The sequence below is a fragment of the Astatotilapia calliptera genome, chromosome 2 (assembly GCF_964374335.1).
Source record: "Astatotilapia calliptera chromosome 2, fAstCal68.1, whole genome shotgun sequence".
NCBI lineage: Eukaryota > Metazoa > Chordata > Actinopteri > Cichliformes > Cichlidae > Astatotilapia > Astatotilapia calliptera.
The window spans coordinates 15955500-15978462 of NC_137423.1; the positions used below are offsets into that span (position 1 = coordinate 15955500).

The 22963-nt window shown below is 44.8% G+C and overlaps 2 long non-coding RNA genes across 2 annotated transcripts in view; one reads left to right on the top strand and one right to left on the bottom strand.

Moving 5' to 3' along the window:
- LOC145432427 (uncharacterized) overlaps positions 1-22963 on the bottom strand; it is a 432207-nt gene that overhangs the window by 281048 nt on the left and 128196 nt on the right. The window lies entirely within an intron of this gene.
- On the top strand, positions 20539-22925 carry LOC145432433 (uncharacterized). Its single transcript, XR_013912728.1, has 2 exons — positions 20539-22493; positions 22738-22925. It is a non-coding gene; the product is annotated as an uncharacterized LOC145432433 (long non-coding RNA).

Sequence of the window (22963 nt, forward strand, 5' to 3'; positions counted from 1 at the left end):
CAGAGTCTCTGTGTGCGCTCCGCTATTGAGTCAATCATCGGGTTTGGCCTAGGCCATGACAGAAAAAAAATGTCAGAGAAGTGCCTTCTACTACTACAACAAACTATACCTTGCACTGATTAAAAGTATGGCTATATGTGCAGATGTGTGAGAAGGCAAAGTGTAGGCAAAGTAAGGAGCCCATTTCACAAAGACACTGCATACACACATTCATTGTGAATTTATTCATCCAGTGCATACATACACAGAGTATCTTGCCAGCCATGTTTGCAGCCGGTCAAGACAACTGATGTTTCAAAGACGTGATGTAACCAAGTGAAATCTTTTGTTGTCCAATCATCTTCAGCAAAGACCACCTCCAGCAAAAAAAAAAAAAAAAATCATGCTATATGAAGGCGGGGGCCCATCTACATCAATGTGATTTGAGATGAATGAAACAGGACAACACAGAAAAGATTAGAGAAACAAAATGAGAGGAGAGATGAGAAGGAGACAACAAAGGCCTGAAAAATGACAAATACAGTGAAAGCTGTAATGAAGGCAATGATGAAAGAAGAAGTAGAAGGAGAGAGGAGGAGAGAGAGGAGGGGGGAGATGTGTGTAGAAGTGGGAACTGAATAATGAGGAAGGAAGGGTAGAAGTGAGATGAATGGTGGGATTGGGGATGGAACAAGGAGCAAGATTCACTTTGCTTAATGTTGCCTTCATAAAACATGGCAACGTCCTTTTAGCAATATTGTAAATGACTGAAATAATCTAATAAAATGATTATCAAGCCAGTTTACTGTAAACAAATATTGTGTACTTCCACCTTTCACATATAAGGATATAAGATTACAGTTTCACAGTTAATGGAATGCCAAATTGGTCTCAGTTCTGATAGAAAGTCTACTGCATTTCTGCATATTTAGTTGACCAATAAGTAGAAAGGATGAGAGCGGAATGAAGGTTAAAAACTAAAATCAACATTTGTCTCTCAACATTTGATACCTGTAAGATTGGCTGTAGCTATTTTTGCTCTTTTGTGACCAAAATGGTAACAAATCCAAAATATAGGATTTTGGGATATCTCCTTATAGAGAGGCAGCACAGTGGCGGGGTCCCAGTGTGTACCCAACCTCACGTCTAATTACAGCTTAGATAGGATGAGGCCAAAGCGCATGCCTGGATTAGTCAGAAGAGGATGGATGGATGTTCCTTTAGACAGGGTATATGATTACTTGTTTAGACAGTGTGCTTCATACTTTCACAGTGATTTACCATTTAAAAGACAAGTGGCTTATGAATTTCTTACTTACTTCCACTAAAAAGAGCATCTCAAAAAGGGTAGCCCTGGCGGAGCCCATCACCCCCTGGGAACAAGTCCGACGGTGGGTGATTCCCCTAATCTTTTTCTCAAGAGAGAGTAATCTGCCTACAGTGAACATCCCAGGGGCACCCCTGGGAGCTTAGTCCAATTATTAACAAATACCATAATTAAAGAAAGAGATATCATTACAGCATTAAAATTGCGTTGTTTAACACTGCATGATTTACCCAGCAGAAGGACGTTAATAGAGTCTTCTGGTCATTGACTAACAAAGCTATTATTTAACATGGGGCAATAACAGTTCATCTTTTAACATTCACCAAATATCTCATAACCCATTTAGTATTTCGATTAGGGCTTGACAGGACTTGGTCATTTTTAAAAATTCACATACTAAACACCAACTACAAGCTGATATCTTCCACGTAAGCCCCATTCATAAGCCTGTTGTCATAAAACCAGCCTTACTTAACCCTAACCCTACTCATCAGTTGAATTGTTGAGCTAGCCAGAAACACACACATCATGTCATTATTTTTGTACTTAATTATATGAAATAATTATATGGTGATATGAAAATGATCATAAAATACTTATACTTTATTCTTAAGAGGATAGGATTAGAAGTGGACCTTAGAGTGTATGTACACTCTACAGCAATTGCAAGCTATTCCTACTAAACAGGCAAATCTGAACATTTCCTTTCTCTAGATAAATTGCCAATGAGGCTGTGGAATAAGTGCAATGTTTTGTTAAAATTAAAAGTTAACCTTGCCTTAACAGGAAACAGTTTAGCTTTTTTGGTCATAGTCATAGACAAAGTTTGTGGAAAGGGATAATACTGCAAAAGATTGATAGAACTGGATCAGTGAACCACAAACAAGATCAGAGTACTGGCAACGAGACATATTTATTTGCTTATGGCACATTAACAAGACAGATTAAAACTGTTAGGATGCCTGGGTCGTTGACCCAGGGTTTTTGAGTTTATTATATTATTTATAATTTCTAGTCTTTGGATTTTTGTTAGAGTCATGTCTTATGGTTTGTCTCTGTGTAATCCTTAGTTGCTGTCTCCCCTGTCCACTATATCCCCGTGTCCAGTCAGTGTCTGTGTCTGCCCTGGTCCCACGTCTCTGTTCCCTCTGTTGTAGTGCCTGCATGTGAGTCTGTGTCTTTGTTCAGTCTGTGTTATGTGTTTCCTGTTTTACTTTGAAGGTCTCCGTCTTATCTCAGTGTGTTCAGATTACGCTTCCTTGTCTCGTCAGTTCTGATTTGCCCGAGCTGTGTTTCCCTCCTGTTACTCATTCCCTGATTGCTCCCTCTATGTATTTAAGCCCTGTTTCAGTTTGTCATTGTTGTGATCTACCCTTATCTAGCTGTGTGGTTTGGCTGCATGTGTAAGTTATTTGGATTCTTACTTTTGTTCTGTTTGAGTTCAGCATTAAAGCTGTTTGAGCTTAAGTTTGCCTCTGGAGTCTGCACTTTGGGTCCTTTTCCTGCCTGCGCACAGCCGTCACATAACAAAACAAAGTCCAGTGACTTTCATGTTTTCACATTTCTCAGCTTTAAGATTTATTTTTTTTCTACAACCAAATCATTTAGTTTGGTCGAGCTGAATGTGTCTGATGAATAAGCACTCTCTTGACGGTCAAATAAAGGAACAAATTTGTGATGAGATTGCCTTACAGACAACCACTCTGAGCTAAATGTAACGTCAGAGCTAATTACCCTTGAGTTTGGTCTTTGATAGCAACATTTGGAGTGACTCATCAGAATAAAAACTTTTTGTCCTCTAGGAGGATGTCTGTGCTGACTGCCTAGCATTAATGGCATCCTTAACATCCCTCTATTTACCTCTTCTTGCATTTTTCCTCGCAACTTATAGGTACCATTAAGATGCACACGCCCTTTTACTTGCTCGTAATCACATTCCTTCCTGCACTGTAAATGCAGGAAGGGTATATGTGTCATTAAATTGTACGGGCCAGCGCCTTGATCCAAGGACAAGCTGGCTGGCCTTTTTTACAGCTCAATATGTACCAGTCACTCAAGTGTGAGGGTGCATCATCACTGCTATCTTCCCTATCAAATACAGTGATATAAACTAGGGCACAAGGAGTGCAGGGTGCAGCCAAGGTTGTTATCATCCCACTTTGATGTACTGAGGACAAATTGCTACATGGTTGACATTTGAGTGGGTGAACTGACAGCTTATGAGATTACATAATAATATAAGCAGTGATCAGGACCCAAAAATTGAGAAAACAAACAAGCAAAGAAAAAATGTAATTAATCAATGATTTGTGTATTTTTTAGGTCTTTTTAAAAAAGAGAGACTGTCACGGCGGGGATCGCCGATATGTTTAAGAAGCGGCTGAATACCATAAACAGAAAACAAGGCAACATGAGGGAAAAACTAAAACCTATACTGGGATAAACTAAGATTAACTATGAAAACTGTAACAAAAAACATGAACATGAATATGGACAGGAGCCTGTGAAACATGAACATGAGCATGAACCTGAAGAGAAGCAAGAAATAAACCTGAGACCTGGAGAAACGTGAAGTAACACAAATGGACCACCCGACAGTGAACAGAGGAGACAGAGGACTTAAATACACAGGAGGGTAATGAGGGAAGTGGAAACACCTGGGGAAACACAGCTGCCACAGGGCAAAGTAAAACTGAACACACTGAACATGGAACAGGAAAAGACTCATAAATCAGGAGACACAGATGAAATAAAAACTGGAATAAAACTCAACTAAGTCCTAACTAATAATAACAACACAAAAACGTATTTCCAAAATGCTGAGTTACAGACCCAGCCCGTGACAGAGACAAATAAAGTAATGGCTATTGGTCGTGGTCTTTGTACTTATATGTCTATCTGATTTCTAAGAATCAGTGACTTTTCTCTTTGTGTTTCATAGTTTTGTTTTATTTTATGTGCCTCCCTTTTCCCGTCTTTTATTGCCTCTATGCTTTTATTTGTGTGGGTTTATTTTTGGTCTTCCTTTCAGTAAACTCCTGTTTTATTTTTCAGTGTTTCTGTTGCCTTCATTTATTACTAGGGATGTTGATCGAGAAACGGTTACTCTAGAGAACCAGATCCAAGTAGTCTTGGAACTAGTGATGGTAAATTTGATTCTTTTTACTGAATCGAGTTTTAATGAGTCACTCATCAAAGTGAATCGGTTTTTTGAGTCACTGAGTCAGTTGACCAAAGAGTGCAAAAATGTAAATTTTTATTCAAACTTAATTTGTTTCTCTTTTCATGTATATTCTACTGCTACGGTGAGTGATTATAAAAGAAAACAACTATTTTATAGAGCAAAAAAGAGCAAAAGAAAAAATTCCAAAGGGAACATTTATTTTTATTTTATTAGTATTTTTTACTTAAATTTGTCAAATATATATATTTTCTCATCTAAATGTCCACAGAGCTGTGAGCCAGGGGGCGGTAATGCGCCTTAACATTGGTTGCCAACCAAGAAGAAGAAGAAGCTGTGAGCCAGGAGGGAGGGGTGTCACTACCCGATCGGTACCGGAAACCCGATCGGGTAGTTTAATGGTAGTAAACTGCCATTAAACGAACAGAAGAAGAAGAAAACATTGCACATGTGGAGTAAGGATCGGAGAGTCCTGATCCGTAACTATCTTTTTATTTTTAGTTTTTGTCTACATTGTACTGAAATGCTTCATTATTGCAAACATTTTAAGATATACTTATTATTCTTAACATCTTAACAGATACTCTGACCCATAACTATCGTAAAACGCTACGACCGGAAGTAGACACCTTTCGCGCATGCGGGGTACGGATCGGGTTTCCGGTACGGATCGGGTAGTGACAAGGGGGTTAGTGAGTGAGTGATTTGTTCGTGCCATGATTCAGCACAGGAAGGGAGGGGGTGAGTGAGCCCTGAGTGATTTGCTTACACTACGATTCACACACAGGAGGGAGGGGGTTAGTAGCTCAAATGTGCTGTTAGCATGTTAAAAGAGCGATGCTACTGTGAGCATGTGAGCTTCTACTCAGGGATTTTTCTTCCAATTCAGAGCAGAAATGTTTTTAAGATACTGGATGTTGTGCTTTTCTCCACAATTTTAATTATAAGCTAGATATATTTCTATTAATGAAATTAGTTTGCTAACAGCAACAGGGATGAGTCAGTGAGTCAGTTGGGCTTGTGAATCATGATTCATGAGTCAGTAAAGTGATTCTCAAGTATTGAACGATTCGTTCGTGATTCGCGCATCACTACTTGGACCTGGACTCCAAGAAAGTTTAAGCTCTTTACATATATCTGAACAGACAGCATGCTAACGCTAAACTAAATGGTAAATGGCCTGTATTTATATAGTGCTTTACTAGTCCCTAAGGACCCCAAAGCGCTTTACATATCCAGTCATCCACCCATTCACGCACACACTGGTGATGGCAAGCTACATTGTAGCCACAGCCACCCTGGGGCGCACTGACAGAGGCGAGGCTGCCGGACACTGGTGCCACCGGGCCCTCTGACCACCACCAGTAGGCAACGGGTGAAGTGTCTTGCCCAAGGACACAACGACCAAGACTGTCCAAGCCAGGGCTCGAACCGGCAACCTTCCGATTACAAGGCGAACTCCCAACTCTTGAGCCACGATCGCCCCAAAAACTAGCCATTAGATCTCCTAAATAGAGCTATACAAGACACTGACTTTGATAAACACACCAAACTACATGCTGTTGGAGCTTCTATACAGAGTCTCTTCAATGCCATGCCTCACTGTCGCCATCACAGACAAAGTCTGGACTTTGTGGATCCACCCTCCCCTCCCCTCCCCCGTGAGACAATCAAAAGGTTTGTCTTCATAAATGTTTATAACTAAATGTCATGTCACATATTCATATCTGTTTACACTCCACGGTTACATATAAATTGGTCTACAAATTACTTTAGCTAACACTAATGCTAACATATTGTCTAGAGCAGTCTTTCTCAAACTGTGAAAGACTACTCTAGACACTAGTGGTACTTGGGCTCTCTGTAGTGGTACGCGGAAAATCTCCAATTTTTTTTTAAATTAAATAACATACCATTGTGGAGGTATGCAAAGACGACAAGAGTTCCCGAGGCTCTTCTGGGAGCCGGAGTCAACCAGAACACGTCTCCCCAAGCGTGATTCCTCTATGAAGAGCAGCCTTTCCCTATTGGGCTCATTTCCCTGGGCCTTAAAACTGCAAAGGTGGCACGGCGCTGTCACGCTGATGGTAAAACGACAGGCCTTTTCCGCGGTGCAGCCGTGCCGTGATCCCAGCCACCATCAATGAGTTGGAGGCCCCCAGGAGAAGCGGTGGGGGTGCAGGAGATGCCGTCAGTGAGTCGGAAACTGTCATCTGGATGCTGAAGCTCTTGGTAGCCAGGAGAATGCAATCCCCTTCTTTTGCAAGTGAGTGGTAATCCTTCCCGGCCAGCAGCAGGGAGTTGACGAGGCAAGCTAGCACCGGCAACTGTCCGAGGAAGACGTGAGTGAAGAGGAATCCGCCTCATCTGTTCCTAGTAAGGACAGCATGCTCTCCATGAGCTCGAGTGTGGTACCATCACCCAGGCCCGAGAGAGAGAGGAGTTTCTCGGCCCGCTCTGCATCAGAGAGAGAGTAGCGCGGTAGCAGCAGCACCTTGTGAGCGGTGTATTTCTCTTGGGTGGTTGGATCCTGCAAGACGGTCATCACATGACTGCTGGACAGCAGATACAGCGAGGCCACCACATGATGGTATTTCATCTCGTCGGCTAAAACGCCACGAACAGCAAACTGAGCTTTGACGTGCACGAACCATGAAGGAGGTCCGTGAAGCCAAAAATCTGCAGCTTAACCACCACAGGCAAAATTAAAACGTACAGCCCTGCTATTACTTCCGACATAAATGAAGACAGAAAACTAAACAGCAGTAACATTTGTAGGGTTACTTAAGTTGGGCTAGCTGGTATATAATGATGTGTACGTGGTGGCTAGCTACACAACTATGGTTAGCATAATATAAACACAGTGAAGCTGGAGGATAAAAGATAACTTTTATCCACTTGATAAAAGTTAACATGAGAGTTCCCGATGGTTAGGAACAAATGCAATCACATGGCAGGATGCTGTAAAGGACCAAACTTCAGTCAGGAGAACAACTGAGATAATCCATCCACAATACAAGGTTAGTCATTAGCAGAGATGGGCAGTAATGCGTTACTGTAATCCGATTACTTTTTCCAAGTAACGAGTAAAGTAAGGGATTACTATTGCAAAAAAGATTACCGTTACTTTCCCGTAGGAACGCTGCGTTGCTGCGTTACTAAAACCGTGATTTCTTTGCGAGAATGTCTCATGACAGTGACATAAGCGAGTGCGACGTTTGTGACAACAGCTGTGTGCAGATCAACAATGGATAATACTGTATATCAAGTGCGGGAGAGAGTATGAGCGTGCAGCGTTTAAAGCGTGGAAGTACTGACCATACTTTGAGTTTGATTCCATAAAAAGTGACAAAAACATTAGCGTCCATTGTGCGTGGGAAGAAAACTTCTTTTTACAGCGAAAAAAAACCCCCTAAACTTCCAAGCAAGCACCGAGTGCGCTACGACGTAATGGGAAATTCACAGAGAAACTCGCGGATTCTTCCACTGACCGCTGCGGCACACCCGCACCAGGGTAAACCTCTGCCTACCCTACTCCTGCTTTACAGGTGAAAATAGAGCAAAAGGAACGCTAGTCTTTGACTTTATTTATTTTCTGCTGTGTTTTACTTGCATCTATTTGAAAGAGTGAGTGTAAACACACACAAAAAAAATTATTTTATGTGCTGGAATGTGCAGAAAATAGGTTTAAATATTAAACAAATTTCTTCCAGTCAGAGAATGTTGCATATAAAATTTAATTACATTTTTGCTTGATGCATAAAGTTAAAAGGTTAAAACTAATAAAACAAGTTTTAAAAAGGGACTTTTCCATTTGATTACATTTTGTATGATGGATTATGCAGAAAAAGTAGAATTGGGCTGAAAGATCTATCGCTTTATCACCTATTCAGGTTGTAAATTGTGTTTATAAAAAGTAACTAAGTAACTAGGTAATTAATTACTTTTGAAAATAAGTAATCAGTAAAGTAACGGGATTACTTTTTGGGGAAGTAATCAGTAATTAGTTACTGATTACTTTTTTCAAGTAACTTGACCAACACTGGTCATTAGTATACTGCTGCTTCCGCTGGACCCGGAAGCAGGTTTCATCAGGTCATCACTTAAAGATTGGATATCCCACCTGCTGTGAATGTTTTAATGCAGTATAGTTGTTATTATTATCACTTGTCACATCCTGTTTATGACAGTAAAAATAAATGGCATTCTTATAAGAAATAAAAGTCTCTGTGTAAACTCTGTGTTGTTAAATAGGCCTATACTACTGTACTTTAATGTTGGTCATAAGGGTGGTACTTCAAGAGCCATATATTTTATGAGGTGGTACTCACTGTGAATAGCTTGAGAACCACTGGTGTAGAGGAATGACTGTATTACTATAATATCTAATCAGAGTGCAGCTAATTTGTTTTTATGATTAAAATCTCTAACTTTGCCCATATCTGTGTTGAAGAGTTTATACTGGTTAAAATATGAAAACATGTTCTATAAACGTAGCAGCCATTTATGTCCCTCATTCTAAAGTGCACTGGTAAAATAGGAATGTTTTACGGACCGCCATAATTGCCAACTGCACCGAGCTAACTGGGACATCCATTGCAAATGATATTCCTTCAGTCTTTGTCATGTCGTCTTTCTTGCTACTGTTCCCTCATTTTCATTCTTCTGTCTGCTTTATGGATAGTTCCTTTTCTCTTTTTTTTCATTAGTTTATTGAATTTTACTGTCTAGCTGCACGTTCCGTTAAAGTGGAAGTCTTATTGAAGTTCCTTCTTGATTTTTTCGCACCCACCTGCAAGTCTCTGCTGGCTGTGAACATTTCTTAACAAACCGTGCCAGTATTCTATCATCTGTGCCTTATCCACCAGGCATTTGTCAAGCTCTGTCTGCCTTACTAATTAAGGTCCGGAAAAATCCCTCCATAACAGCGCGAGGTTTATAGATACAGCTGTTCACTGTTACATGCCTGTGCCTATGTGGCTGCCCACTCTACCTCTCTTTATTTTTCTACGTAATTATGTTGGTCTAGGTTAATACAGATGAATTAAACCAAACTGTTGTCTGTAAACAAACAGCTGAGTCACTGGCATTCACATTTGTTTACACAGTACAAATGTGCCCATTAATTGGCGATTAAATGTGGTGTATGGCAGCTATTAAATCTCATTAGACCACTGATATCACATTGATCTTTTATAGTTGTGCATTACTCATGAGTGGCATTTCATTGTCTGGATAATTTCACTGTAGCCATAGTGTTACTAAACTCTGCACCAACATAACTTAAATTAACATGTACCACTGAGTTCCCTAGTTTACTAGACCAGTGTTGTACATGATTGTATTGGCTGGTTACTCCTTGAAAAAGTTACTAAAACATCATGCACAGTAGTGTCCAAAGGTTGCAGATCATTATAGATGAATTTGCATTTGATTTTGCATTTGTTCCCTTTTTTCAAGTATTTAATTCAATTTTATTTATGTAGTTCTTAAGGTAAGGTAAGATACAGACCCTATAATAATACAGAGAAAAACCCTAACAATGAGATACCCCATACGAGCAAGCACTTTAGTGACAGTGGGAAGGAAAAAAATCCCTTTTAACAGGAAGAAAGCTAAGGCACAACAAGCCTCAGTTAGTGTCAGCCATCTGCTGTGACTCCTTGGGGGTGGGGTATTTATTTATTAAATGATTATTTGAAATGATAATGTTCGTTTAATAAAGTGAAAAACGGAATCAATAAAAAATGTCAGTATTTAGTCTGCTCCCTCACACAACACACTAGTTTCATGTTTATTCAAACAATAACAATAAAGAAAGCAAACTTACAAGAAAACAATACATACAAATGTAGCATATTTGCAGCTCTGGAGGCCAGGATTACTGAATTGGAGACTCGGCTTCGCACCCTTCATTCACCCGTAGCTAGCCAGGCCCCTGTAGCTGGTGCAGCCGAAGATAGCGTAGGCCCCGCAAGCTGTTCCCCGGCAGACCCCAAGCAGCTGGGGAAAGAGGGCGGCTGGGTGATGGTGAGGAGGAAGCATAGTCCTAAACAGAAGCCCCAGGTACACCACCAACCCGTTCATGTGTCTAACCGTTTTTGCCCACTCGGCGACACACCCGCCGGGGGTCAAACTCTGGTAATTGGTGATTCTGTTCTCACACATGTGAAGCTAGAGACACCGGCAACCATAGTCAATTGTCTTCCAAGGGCCAGAGCAGGCGACATTGAAGGAAATTTAAAACTGCTGGCTAAGGGTAAACGTAAATTCAGTAAAATCATAATTCACGTCGGCAGTAATGACACCTGGTTACACCAATCGGAGGGCACTAAAATCAATATTGAATCGGTGTGCAACTTTGCCAAAACAATGTCGGACTCTGTAGTTTTCTCTGGTCCCCTCCCCAATCAGACCAGGAGTGACATGTTTAGCTGCATGTTCTCCTTAAATTGCTGGCTGTCTGAGTGGTGTCCCAGAAACGATGTGGGCTTCATAGATAATTGGCAAACTTTCTGGAGGAAATCTGGTCTTGTTCGGGTCAGTGCACCCCAGGGTGGCTGTGGCTACAATGTAGCTTGCCATCACCAGTGTGTGAATGTGTGTGTGAACGGGTGGATGACTGGATATGTAAAGCGCTTTGGGGTCCTTAGGGACTAGTAAAGCGCTATATAAATACAGGCCATTTTTACCATTTTGTTAGGAGAGACGGCATCCATCCCACTTTGGATGGAGCAGCTCTCATTTATAGAAATATGGACAAATTTATTAAAACCCCCAAAATATGACTATCCAGAGTTGGGACCAGGAAGTAGAGTTGCAGTCTTACACGCCTCTCTGCAGCTTCTCTCCTCCTGCTACCCCCCCAAAAACCCATCTCCATAGAGACTGTGTCAGCTCCCAAAAAGACAAAAAAACAAACTAAAAACCAGCAACAAACAACTGAAACATAAACAATTACAAAGAAAGAACAATACAGTATCCACATCTGAACCAAAGAGTAGAACAGTGAAATGTGGATTATTAAATAGTAGGTCTCTCTCCTCCAAGTCTCTGTTAGTACATGACTTAATAATTGAACAACAAATTGATTTACTCTGCCTTACAGAAACCTGGTTGCAGCAGGATGATTATGTTAGTTTAAATGAATCAACACCCCCGAGTAATGAAATCTCGAAGCACAGGCCGGGGGGGCGGTGTGGCAGCAATTTTTCACACCAGCCTATTAATTAATGAAAGACCAAGACAGACTTTTAATTCATTTGAAAGCCTGATGCTTAACCTTGTCCACCCCAGCTGTAAAACTCAGAAACCAGTCTTGCTTGTTATCATCTATCGTCCACATGGGCCTTACACAGAGTTTCTGTCTGATTTCTCAGACTTTATATCTAATTTAGTTCCGAGCTTAGATAAAATAATTATTGTGGGTGATTTTAACATCCATGTAAATGCTAAAAATGACAGCCTCAACATGGCATTTAATCTGTTATTAGACTCAATTGGCTTCTCTCAAAATGTAAAAGAACCCACCCACCACTTTAATCACACTCTAGATCTTGTTTTAACATATGGCATAGAAACTGAACATTTAACAGTGTTTCCTGAAAACCCTCTCCTGTCTGACCATTTCCTGATAACATTTACATTTACAATAATAGATTACACAGCAGTGGAGAGTAGACTTTATCAAAGTAGATGTCTTTCTGAAAGCGCTGTAACTAAGTTTAAGAATATAATCCACCCTCTGTTATCATCTTCAATGCCCTGTACCAACATAGAGCAGAGCAACTATCTGAATACTACTCCAACAGAGGTCGATTATCTTGTTAATAATTTTACCTCCTCACTACGTACGACTCTGGATACTGTAGCTCCGGTGAAAACTAAGATCTCAAATCAGAAGTACCTGACTCCGTGGTATAATTCTCAAACACGTACCCTAAAGCAGATGACTCGTGAGCTGGAGAGGAAATGGCGTGTCACAAATTTAGAGGATCATCATTTAGCCTGGAGAAATAGTTTGCTGCTTTATAAGAAAGCCCTCCGCAAAGCCAGAACATCTTACTAGTCGTCACTGATTGAAGTAAATAAGAACAACCCCAGGTTTCTCTTCAGCACTGTAGCCAGGCTGACAAAAAGTCAGAGCTCTTTTGAGCCAACCATCCCTTTAACGTTAACTAGTAATGACTTCATGAACTTCTTCACAAATAAAATTTTTATCATTAGAGAAAAAATTACCAATAAACATCTCACAGATGTAATATTATCTACAGCTACTCTTAGTACCATTGATGTTAAGTTAGACTCTTTTTCTCCAATTGATCTTTCTGAGTTAACTTCAATAATTACTTCCTCCAAACCATCAACGTGTCTTTTAGACCCCATTCTTACAAAACTGCTCAAAGAAGTCCTGCCATTAATTAATTCTTCGATCTTAAATATGATCAACCTATCTCTAATAATCGGCTATGTACCAACAGCCTTCAAGCTAGCTGTAGTTAAACCTTTATTCAAAAAGCCATCTCTAGACCCAGCAGTCTTAGCTAATTATAGGCCAATCTCCAACCTTCCTTTCATATCAAAAAATCCTTGAAAGAGTAGTTGTCAAACAGCTAACTGATCATCTGCAGAGGAATGGCTTATTTGAAGAGTTTCAGTCAGGTTTCAGAGCTCATCACAGCACAGAAACAGCTTTAGTGAAGGTTACAAATGATCTTCTTATGGCCTCTGACAGTGGACTCATCTCTGTGCTTGTCCTGCTAGACCTCAGTGCAGCATTCGATACTGTTGACCATAATATCCTATTAGAGAGATTAGAACATGTTGTAGGTATTACAGGTACTGCACTGCAGTGGTTTGTATCATATCTATCTAATAGACTCCAATTTGTACATGTAAATGGAGAGTCCTCTTCACACACTGAGGTTAATTATGGAGTTCCACAGGGTTCAGTGCAAGGACCAATTCTGTTTACACTATACATGCTTCCCCTAGGCAACCATTAGAAGACATAGCATACATTTTCACTGCTATGCAGATGACACCCAACTATATCTATCCATGAAGCCAGATAACACAAACCAATTAGTTAAACTGCAGGAATGTCTTAAAGACATAATGACCTGGATGGCCGCTAACTTTCTGCTTCTTAATTCAGATAAAACTGAGGTTATTGTACTCGGCCCTGAAAATCTTAGAAATATGGTATCTAACAGATTCTTACTCTGGATGGGATTACCTTGGCCCCCAGTAACGCTGTGAGGAACCTTGGTGTGATTTTTGACCAGGACGTGTCCTTCAACGTACATATTAAACAAATATGTAAGATTGCGTTCTTCCATTTGCACAACATCTCTAAAATGAGAAATATCCTGTCTCAGAGTGACGCTGAAAAACTAGTTCATGCATTTATTACTTCCAGGCTGGACTACTGCAATTCATTATTATCAGGATGTCCAAAAACTCGCTGAAAAGCCTTCAGCTAATCCAAAATGCTGCAGCAAGAGTACTGACATGGACTAGAAAGAGAGAGCATATTTCTCCTGTTTTGGCTTCCCTTCATTGGCTTCCTGTTAAATCCAGGATTGAATTCAAAATCCTGCTCCTCACATACAAGGTCTTAAATAATCAGGCCCCATCTTATCTTAATGACCTTGTAGTACCATATCACCCTATTAGAGCACTTCGCTCTCGCTCGGCAGAACTACTTGTTGTTCCCAGAGTATTTAAAAGTACAGGGAGTGCAGAATTATTAGGCAAATGAGTATTTTGTCCACATCATCCTCTTCATGCATGTTGTCTTACTCCAAGCTGTATAGGCTCGAAAGCCTACTACCAATTAAGCATATTAGGTGATGTGCATCTCTGTAATGAGAAGGGGTGTGGTCTAATGACATCAACACCCTATATCAGGTGTGCATAATTATTAGGCAACGTCCTTTCCTTTGGCAAAATGGGTCAAAAGAAGGACTTGACAGGCTCAGAAAAGTCAAAAATTGTGAGATATCTTGCAGAGGGATGCAGCAGTCTCAAAATTGCAAAGCTTCTGAAGCGTGATCATCAAACAATCAAGCGTTTCATTCAAAATAGTCAACAGGGTCGCAAGAAGCGTGTGGAAAAACCAAGGTGCAAAATAACTGCCCATGAACTGAGAAAAGTCAAGCGTGCAGCTGCCAAAATGCCACTTGGCACCACTTTGGCCATATTTCAGAGCTGCAACATCACTGGAGTGCCCAAAAGCACAAGGTGTGCAATACTCAGAGACATGGCCAAGGTAAGAAAGGCTGAAAGACGACCACCACTGAACAAGACACACAAGCTGAAATGTCAAGATTGGGCCAAGAAATATCTCAAGACTGGTTTTTCTAAGGTTTTATGGACTGATGACATTAGAGTGAGTGTTGATGGGCCAGATGGATGGGCCCGTGGCTGGATTGGTAAAGGGCAGAGAGCTCCAGTCCGACTCAGACGCCAGCAAGGTGGAGGTGGAGTACTGGTTTAGGATGGTATCATCAAAGATGAGCTTGTGGGGCCTTTTCAGGTTGAGGATGGAGTCAAGCTCAACTCCCAGTCCTACTGCCAGTTTCTGGAAGACACCTTCTTCAAGCAGTGGTACAGGAAGAAGTCTGCATCCTTCAGCAAAAACATGATTTTCATGCAGGACAATGCTCCATCACACGCGTCCAAGTACTCCACAGCGTGGCTGGCAAGAAAGGGTATAAAAGAAGAAAAACTAATGACATGGCCACCTTGTTCACCTGATCTGAACCCCATTGAGAACCTGTGGTCCATCATCAAATGTGAGATTCACAAGGAGGGAAAACAGTACACCTCTCTGAACAGTGTCTGGGAGGCTGTGGTTGCTGCTGCACGCAATGTTGATGGTGAACAGATCAAAACACTGACAGAATCCATGGATGGCAGGCTTTTGAGTGTCCTTGCAAAGAAAGGTGGCTATATTGGTCGCTGATTAGTTTTTGTTTTGTTTTTGAATGTCAGAAATGTATATTTGTGAATGTGGAGATGTTATATTGGTGTCACTGGTAAAAATAAATAATTGAAATGGGTATATATTTGTTTTTTGTTAAGTTGCCTAATAATTATGCACAGTAATAGTCACCTGCACACACAGATATCCCCCTAAAATAGCTAAAACTGAAAACAAACCAAAAACTACTTCCAAAAACATTCAGCTTTGATAATAATGAGTTTTTTGGGTTCATTGAGAACATGGTTGTTGTTCAATAATGAAATTATTCCTCAAGAATACAACTTGCCTAATAATTCTGCACTCCCTGTAGAATGGGAGGGAGAGCCTTCAGTTTTCAGGCCCCTCTTCTGTGGAACCAGCTTCCAGTTTGGATTTGGGAGACAGATACTATCTCTACTTTTAAGATTAGGCTTAAAACTTTCCTTTTTGCTAAAGCATATAGTTAGGGCTGGACCAGGTGACCCTGAATCCTTCCTTAGTTATGCTGCAATAGACGTAGGCTGACGGGAGATTCCCATGATGCATTGAGTTTTTCCTTTCTAGTCACCTTTCTCACTCACTATGTGTTAATAGACCTCTCTGCATTGAATCACATATGTTATTAACCTCTGTCTCTCTTCCACAACATGTCTTTTATCCTGTCTTCCTTCTCTCACCCCAACTGGTCGCAGCAGATGGCCTATTATGTTGTACCCTCGTTGCTAACCTCAATAAACCGCTTGTTTTGTTAATCCACACCACGTTTTGGTCTGCGTTTGAGTCCTCCTCTGCAACACATACGGTCTGCCCCAGCCAGACCGTGACAGTACGACCTGACCACTATGGACTCAGCAGACCACGAGCTTTACGAGCGTCGGGAGGCAGCCTTCGCCCAGCTGGAGGAGGAGCTCCGCTGGAAGCCGTGGCGTACCCCCGACTACGAGCGCATTTTCCACGGGACTCGGCTAGCTCTCGGAGGTCCCAAGAGCTGCCGAAAGTCCCCGCCTGTTGCGCTGCCTGCATCTAAGCCTCGCTCGCTTCAGGTGGGAGTCCTCCGTGTGGCTTCAGGCGCTCACGCTCCAGCCTCGGTGTCACCGTTCTGTGCACCAGGGGCTCAGTCGCTCGCTCCGCCAGCTTCCTCTGTTCGCAGGAAGCGGCGCACACGCCGCAATAAGATGGACCATGTTAAGCAACTCCCGGTGGTGAGTAACACTGATTATCCTTCTTCCGCTTCTCTGGACATTAAGAACAATAGACACACTCCTGATCCTGTCGATGTGTCCCTGATGGACGATGACATAGACTGGGAGAAGTTTTTTCATTTTGCTCCCTCTGAACAGGGAGAAATCACAGACAATAAGCACTCGCCAAAGGCTGTAAATGCTGTTAAAGGGAAAACTGTGAACCACTCTACCAGGTCAAACACACTCAGTTCCACTTCCGTCTGTTCAGGTTCTGTCAGTTCAGGTTTTGTTAAGTCTGGTTCAGTCATCCCCAAGTCAGCTCACTCTACAACTGTTAACCCAAGGATTTCGAAAACTATTAAAACAAGGACTGCTAATACTAAGACTGCAAAACATGAAGTGGACGGTGGGTTCATTTTTGATAGATCTATTTTTGTCGACCCTGAGCCTGTCGTTTCTCGGACTGTTTTTTCTGAGCCTGCTCCTTTGCCTGTTCGTGTTTCTGCTGCCAGGGCAGCTCGGGCCCAGCGTACCCCTGCACCCGTACCAGTTCCTCGGGTGAGGGAGTCTGAGGCCCAGCTGGTCCCTGCTCTGATTTCCAGGCCAGCTGAGGCTCTGTCCGTTTCTGCACCCGTACCAGCTCCTCGGGTGGGAAGGGCAGTTGCCCAGCCGTTGCCGGTGCCTGTCCCGGCTTCCGGGGTGAGGGGGGCTGTGAACCAGTCCACCCCTGCACCCATGCCGGTCCCCAGGGTGAGGTCAGCCAGGATACAGCCCGTCTCCACACCCGTACCTACTCCTCGGGTGGGAGTGGCTAGTGTCCAGCAGGTGCCTGCACCCGTTCCTGTTTCTACTGAAGGCTCAGGAGAATTCAGTCCGCAACCAACACCACCATCACTACTGCATGCTTTTCAGTCTATAGCTCAGTCATTAGCTCTGTTAGCAGCCCAGTCAATAGTTCATTTTCCTGTGTTTCCGTTAGCTCAGCCCTTAGCCCACTGTGCAGCTCAGCCAGCTCCCCATTGTTCAGCTCAGTCATTCGCTCCATCACCTGCTCAGCCTTCTGTCCAGCCGGTGGTCTCTACACCTGCTGGTCATGCTTCGTCTGCTGGAGGTTCAGGAGAATCCACCCAGCTTCATGCCTCGTTTGCTGGAGGTTCAGGTGAACCCAGCCAGCTTCATGCTTCGTTTGCTGGAGGTTCAGGAGAACCCAGCCAGCTTCATGCTTCGTCTGCTGGGGGTTCAGGAGAATCCAGCCAGCTTCATGCTTCGTTTGCTGGAGGTTCAGGAGAACCCAGCCAGCTTCATGCTTCGTCTGCTGGAGGTTCAGGAGAACCCAGCCAGCTTCATGTTTTGTCTGCTGGAGGTTCAGGAGAACCCGGCCAGCTTCATGTTTTGTCTGCTGGAGGTTCAGGAGAACCCGGCCAGCTTCATGTTTTGTCTGCTGGAGGTTCAGGAGAACCCGGCCAGCTTCATGTTTTGTCTGCTGGAGGTTCAGGAGAACCCGGCCAGCTTCAAGTTTCGTCTGCTGGAGGGCCCGAGGAGCCCGTCCAGCCTCATGCCTCGTCAGCTGGAGGGCCCGAGGAGCCCGTCCAGCCTCATGCCTCGTCAGCTGGAGGGCCCGAGGAGCCCGTCCAGCCTCATGCCTCGTCAGCTGGGGGTTCAGGAGAACCGCACCAGCCTCATGCCACGTCAGCTGGGGGTTCAGGAGAACCGCACCAGCCTCATGCCACGTCAGCTGGGGGGCCCGAGGAGCCCGTCCAGCCACCTTCAGATTCTGCTTCTGTTTCGCCTGCTGCAGCTCCAGCCTGTGCTTCGCCTGCTGCAGCTCCAGCCTGTGCTTCGCCTGGTGCGGCTTCGTCAGAGCCTTCGTCTTCGCCTGGTGCGGCTTCGTCAGAGCCTTCGTCTTCGCCTGGTCCGGCTTCATCAGAGCCTTCGTCTACGCCTGGTCCGGCTTCAGCCTCTGCTCCTGCTTCTGCCTCACCTGGTCCGGCCTCAGCTTCTGCCTCGCCTGGTTCGGCCTCATCCGAGTCTTCCTCGGCTTCTGCTTCTGCCTCGCCTGGTCCGGCTTCTGCTACGCCTGGTCCAGCCTCTGCTTCAGCGTCGCCTGGTCCTACGGCTGTTATGCCGCCGCCCAAGCCTCGCTCTGCACCTGAGAATCTTCGGCCACCTGCTGGACGTCACCGCCGTCGAGGTCGGCCACCTGAACTGTTTCTACGCCGTTGCCGTCCGCACGGTCGGCCCCCTGAACAGTTTCCATATCGCCACCATTGCCGTCCACACGGACGGCCCCCGGAACTGTTCGACCATGGACTTCTGTGCCGTCGGCCTCCGGGCCGGCCCCCTGATCACATGAACTATGATTTTCTGGACCGTCACCCTCCGGGTCGGCCCCCTGAGGAGTCATGAACTGTTCCCTGTGCTCCTGTGATTTTGATGGACATTTTGTTTTTTTTGGCCTTGTTTCTGGCCCTCTGTCCTGGACCCCCACCGCCCGCCCTTGGTGGGTTGTTTTTGGTTTTGTTTTTCGAGGTTTTGGGCGTCTGGAATCCGCCCTTGAGGGGGGGGCTCTGTCACAGGCTGGGTCTCTGACCCAGCGCTCTGAGTTCATGTTTGTATTTGTCTCATTTTGTTATGTGATTTAGTTTGTGTTATTTCCTATCTGCCTTTAGTTTAGGCAGTTATTGTTCCTGGGTTTTCTATGTTTTGGGGTTTTGTATTTATTCATCACATATTAGGTCTGTTAAGTTGTGTTGTCATGTTTTAGTATTTCCTGTTTTATTCTGACAATGTCATGTGTTCTTTGTTTATTGTATTTAGCTTTCCTCTCCTGGTCCTGTCATTAGGTTTATGTCTGTCAGCTGTTTCCCCCATGTGTCTCCACCTCCCCTGATCACCTCATGTATGTATTTAAGCCCTTTGTTTTCTGCATGCCATTGTCAGGTCGTCTGCTCATCCATGTCTCATCTCCAGGTACCCATGTCAGTTCACTATGGTTAAGGTTTTTCATGTTTTGTTATTAGTTCACCCAGTTTAGGTTATTGTTTAGTTTTCACCGATGCCCTATTATTTTGTACCCTCGTTGCTAACCTCAATAAACGGCTTGTTTTGTTAATCCACACCACGTTTTGGTCTGCGTTTGAGTCCTCCTCTGCAACACATACGGTCTGCCCCAGCCAGACCGTGACAACATGTTATGTTTTGCAGGATCATATACAGTAGAGTGGCAAATGAAAATGCCACACCCGTGCAAAACAAGGCTAGGGAAACATTACTCGACAGGGAATAGATTCTGATGTGTGTGTAGGTAGTTTTTTCTCTTCAAAGGGAGAAGCTTCCCGGCTGGAGTGGAATTCTAAGATGAGCTAAAAACCGGACCAAGTGCCAAATAGTGAAAGTTTAAACCACGGCTCCTCCCCAACATTTTTATGTTATGAAAAACATTTTATTCACTAGGAAGTGGCACCCTTTATATTACGTGGTCGAAATTTCAAATTCCACAGTGCTATGGACCCCTCTCTGTCAAGCTGTCCAGGCAAACAGTTTGAAAACTTTGAGTTTACTCATCTTCTCTCAGAAAACTAACCTGATAATTCATCATTTCTTTAAAATGCAACCCTCTGTTTCTGTGAGTCCCTCATCAGTTTGTAGACTTCTTCCTTATTCCACTGTGTGATGCAGTGATATGTTTCTCGGCCCACTCTGCATCGGGCTGAGAAAAAGTGGTTTGGACATAGTAATACTACACTTGCTGATTGATCTTTATTTAGCAAATTCTGTATCTGCAGTTAAGTGGTACTTCCTTGGGGGGCTCAACCCGGGGTAGCGGTCACGTCCGGTTGGGGGCTCTGTTGGCTCTCAGGTGACTGTTTCCTCGCGGCTGCGTGCAGTGGGGCTAGGGGAGGGTCTGTGCTGACGGACGTGGGTTACTGACCTGGCAACCTGGCTGCCCCTGGGTGGGTCCGGGATGGGCGTGAGGTTCTGGGGGCGCTCCGTCTCTGGGCTGGGGCCCGGGCCGGGCCTCGGGGGCTTGGGTCCTGGTTGGTGTGTTGCCGGGGTTGTGGGCGGGTGGGTGCATGGGGGCCCGGCCCTGGAGCAGGGTGCCGCCGGTGCGTCGAGCCGCCTGGGGGGCTCTTCAACTGGTGGGGGGGATGGTCACATCTTGCAGGAGCTTTCTTCTCTTCAGGAACTCTCTGCAGGAGGGGGAGATACAGGAGAGGTGGAGGAAGATCTCAGCCTGGGCGTTTACTGTCTTATGTAGTCTGGAAGATGTGTGGATGGTGGGGTGGGTGCAGTTTTCTCTGTGGTGGGGTTGGGTGGACTGTCCAGGGCTCTGTGGAGCCGGAGGGCGCTACTGCACTGGGCCCCGGTCTGATGGGCCTGGGCCCCCCTTCCCTGGCGGGTCGCGAAGGGTGGGAGTGCCTACTGGGGTCAGCGGGGGAGCTGGCCCCAGGGAGGGGTTACCTGCCCCTCCCTTCCTTCCCTCCCCATCTCCAGCTGCCTCCCTCTTCCCGCTCCTCCACAACCACTCACACATGCAGGGCCTTGGAGTGGGGGTATGTCACCAGGGTGCAGAGGAGGCTACCCCCCCCCCCCCCCCCCCGTCCCCTTCTGGCTGCCTCTGCCTCAATTTTATCCCACAACTTAGACATTCACATTATTCACACTCTCATTACACATACATATAGGATCTTGGGGGTGGGCACAATCACGGAGTCCAAATTACCATCAGGGTGTATACCTCACCCCTGACGTCGTTGCCCACCTCTCAATTTTAAATACACTTAGTCATTGAGGGCTAGCAGGAGGGACTATGCGCTTACCTGCTGCTCCTTGGCAGGTAGCTCCATGCCCTCCTGGGTTTTAATTGCACCTTAGAACACATATGCATCAACACTACAATGAGCGGGTGGAGGGAGGTTTGGAGTCTTCTCCCACCCCCATTCTCTGCGGCCTGCTGGAGCGGGAGGGCTAGTAGGAGGAGTTGGCCGTCCGACTGCGGTCTGGGGTGTGGGGCCTCCCTGCTGCTGCGGAGTCGGGGTGGTCTGCCTCTCCCCACCGCAGGGAAAAGGGTAACACCACCTGGGTCTGGGTGCAATTCCCCCCTCCAGGGGCAAGGGTACCTAGACCCGGTTTGTAGAGTACGCTTGGGGAGTGTGATTGTGTGTACAGCGTCTCTTTATGTCTGTCTCCACGTTGGTTGAGTGTGGAGTGAGTGCATATGAGAGCATGAGGGTGGGAATGGATGTTTGTGTCTGTGTGTGCCCGTATGTCTGTGTCTATATGTCAGGTTGGGTATCAGACGCCACCTCTCTGGGGACACCTCAGGCCCTCCAAGGTTTGGAGGCCTATCTCCACCCACCACCACTTCCCCTGCCGGTGGCGGACTCCCTCAGGTGTCGGTGTGTTGGTGGTTCTTTGTGTCTGGGGGTGGGCGTCCGGGTACACACCGGCTCACTCCTTGGCGGCCGCTTGTCGGGGCCTGGGGCTCGCTCGGGCCCCTTTGGAGGTGGGGTGCCCCCGGCCTCTCGGCCTGGGGCTCGGTCACTCAGGCACAGCTGGGGGCCGGCGGAGCTCACGGGCGCGTCACTGCAACTCCCCCTGACTTCTGCTCCGCGGCTGCTGGGCGAGCCCTCATCTGGGACTCTCCTCAGCTCTTACTGGAACAGTGGCGCGGCTGCCCCTCTGTTGGTCTTCCATGGTCTCTTGTATTCTGGGGGCCTCTGGATGTCTGGAGTTTTGATCTCCTCCATACCCACTTCACACCCTGGAGGACGGGGCTGTGGCCCCCCCACACTCCCTAGCAGATCATTACATGGAGAAACCTTTGGAATGCAAGCATGCTGATCCACACAGGTATGCACGCATGGGTATTCACAGACGCGGACTAAAGCTTTCTTGGCCGCTGCCTCAAAGCACACTGTGCGCTGTCTATCTTGCGTGCTGCACAATATCGTTTATTATTTAGTAAATATTGATATCTATGACTAGCTAGTTTATTGTGATGGTGCTTTGTTTTCTCTATTATTATGTTGCTCTTTGTTGTTTGCTGTCTCCTCTGTTTGTTTTTTTTGTTTGTTTTTTTTTTTTCTCCATACAGGTGACCCAGGAGTTCTTTTTTTTTCTCTCTCTCTTCCCCCCCCTTCTCACCGTCTCTTCTCCCCTTTGGTTTTCTTTCTTTCTCTCCCCCTCTTTCTCTCATTCATTCCCCCTGTCCTATTTATTTTAAAAAAAAAAAAAAAAAAAAAAAAATGACAAAGGATGAACTGAAGCTCTGCCATCACGTAATGTCGCATACTGCTGTTTCTGATGTCATTTAGAAAAAA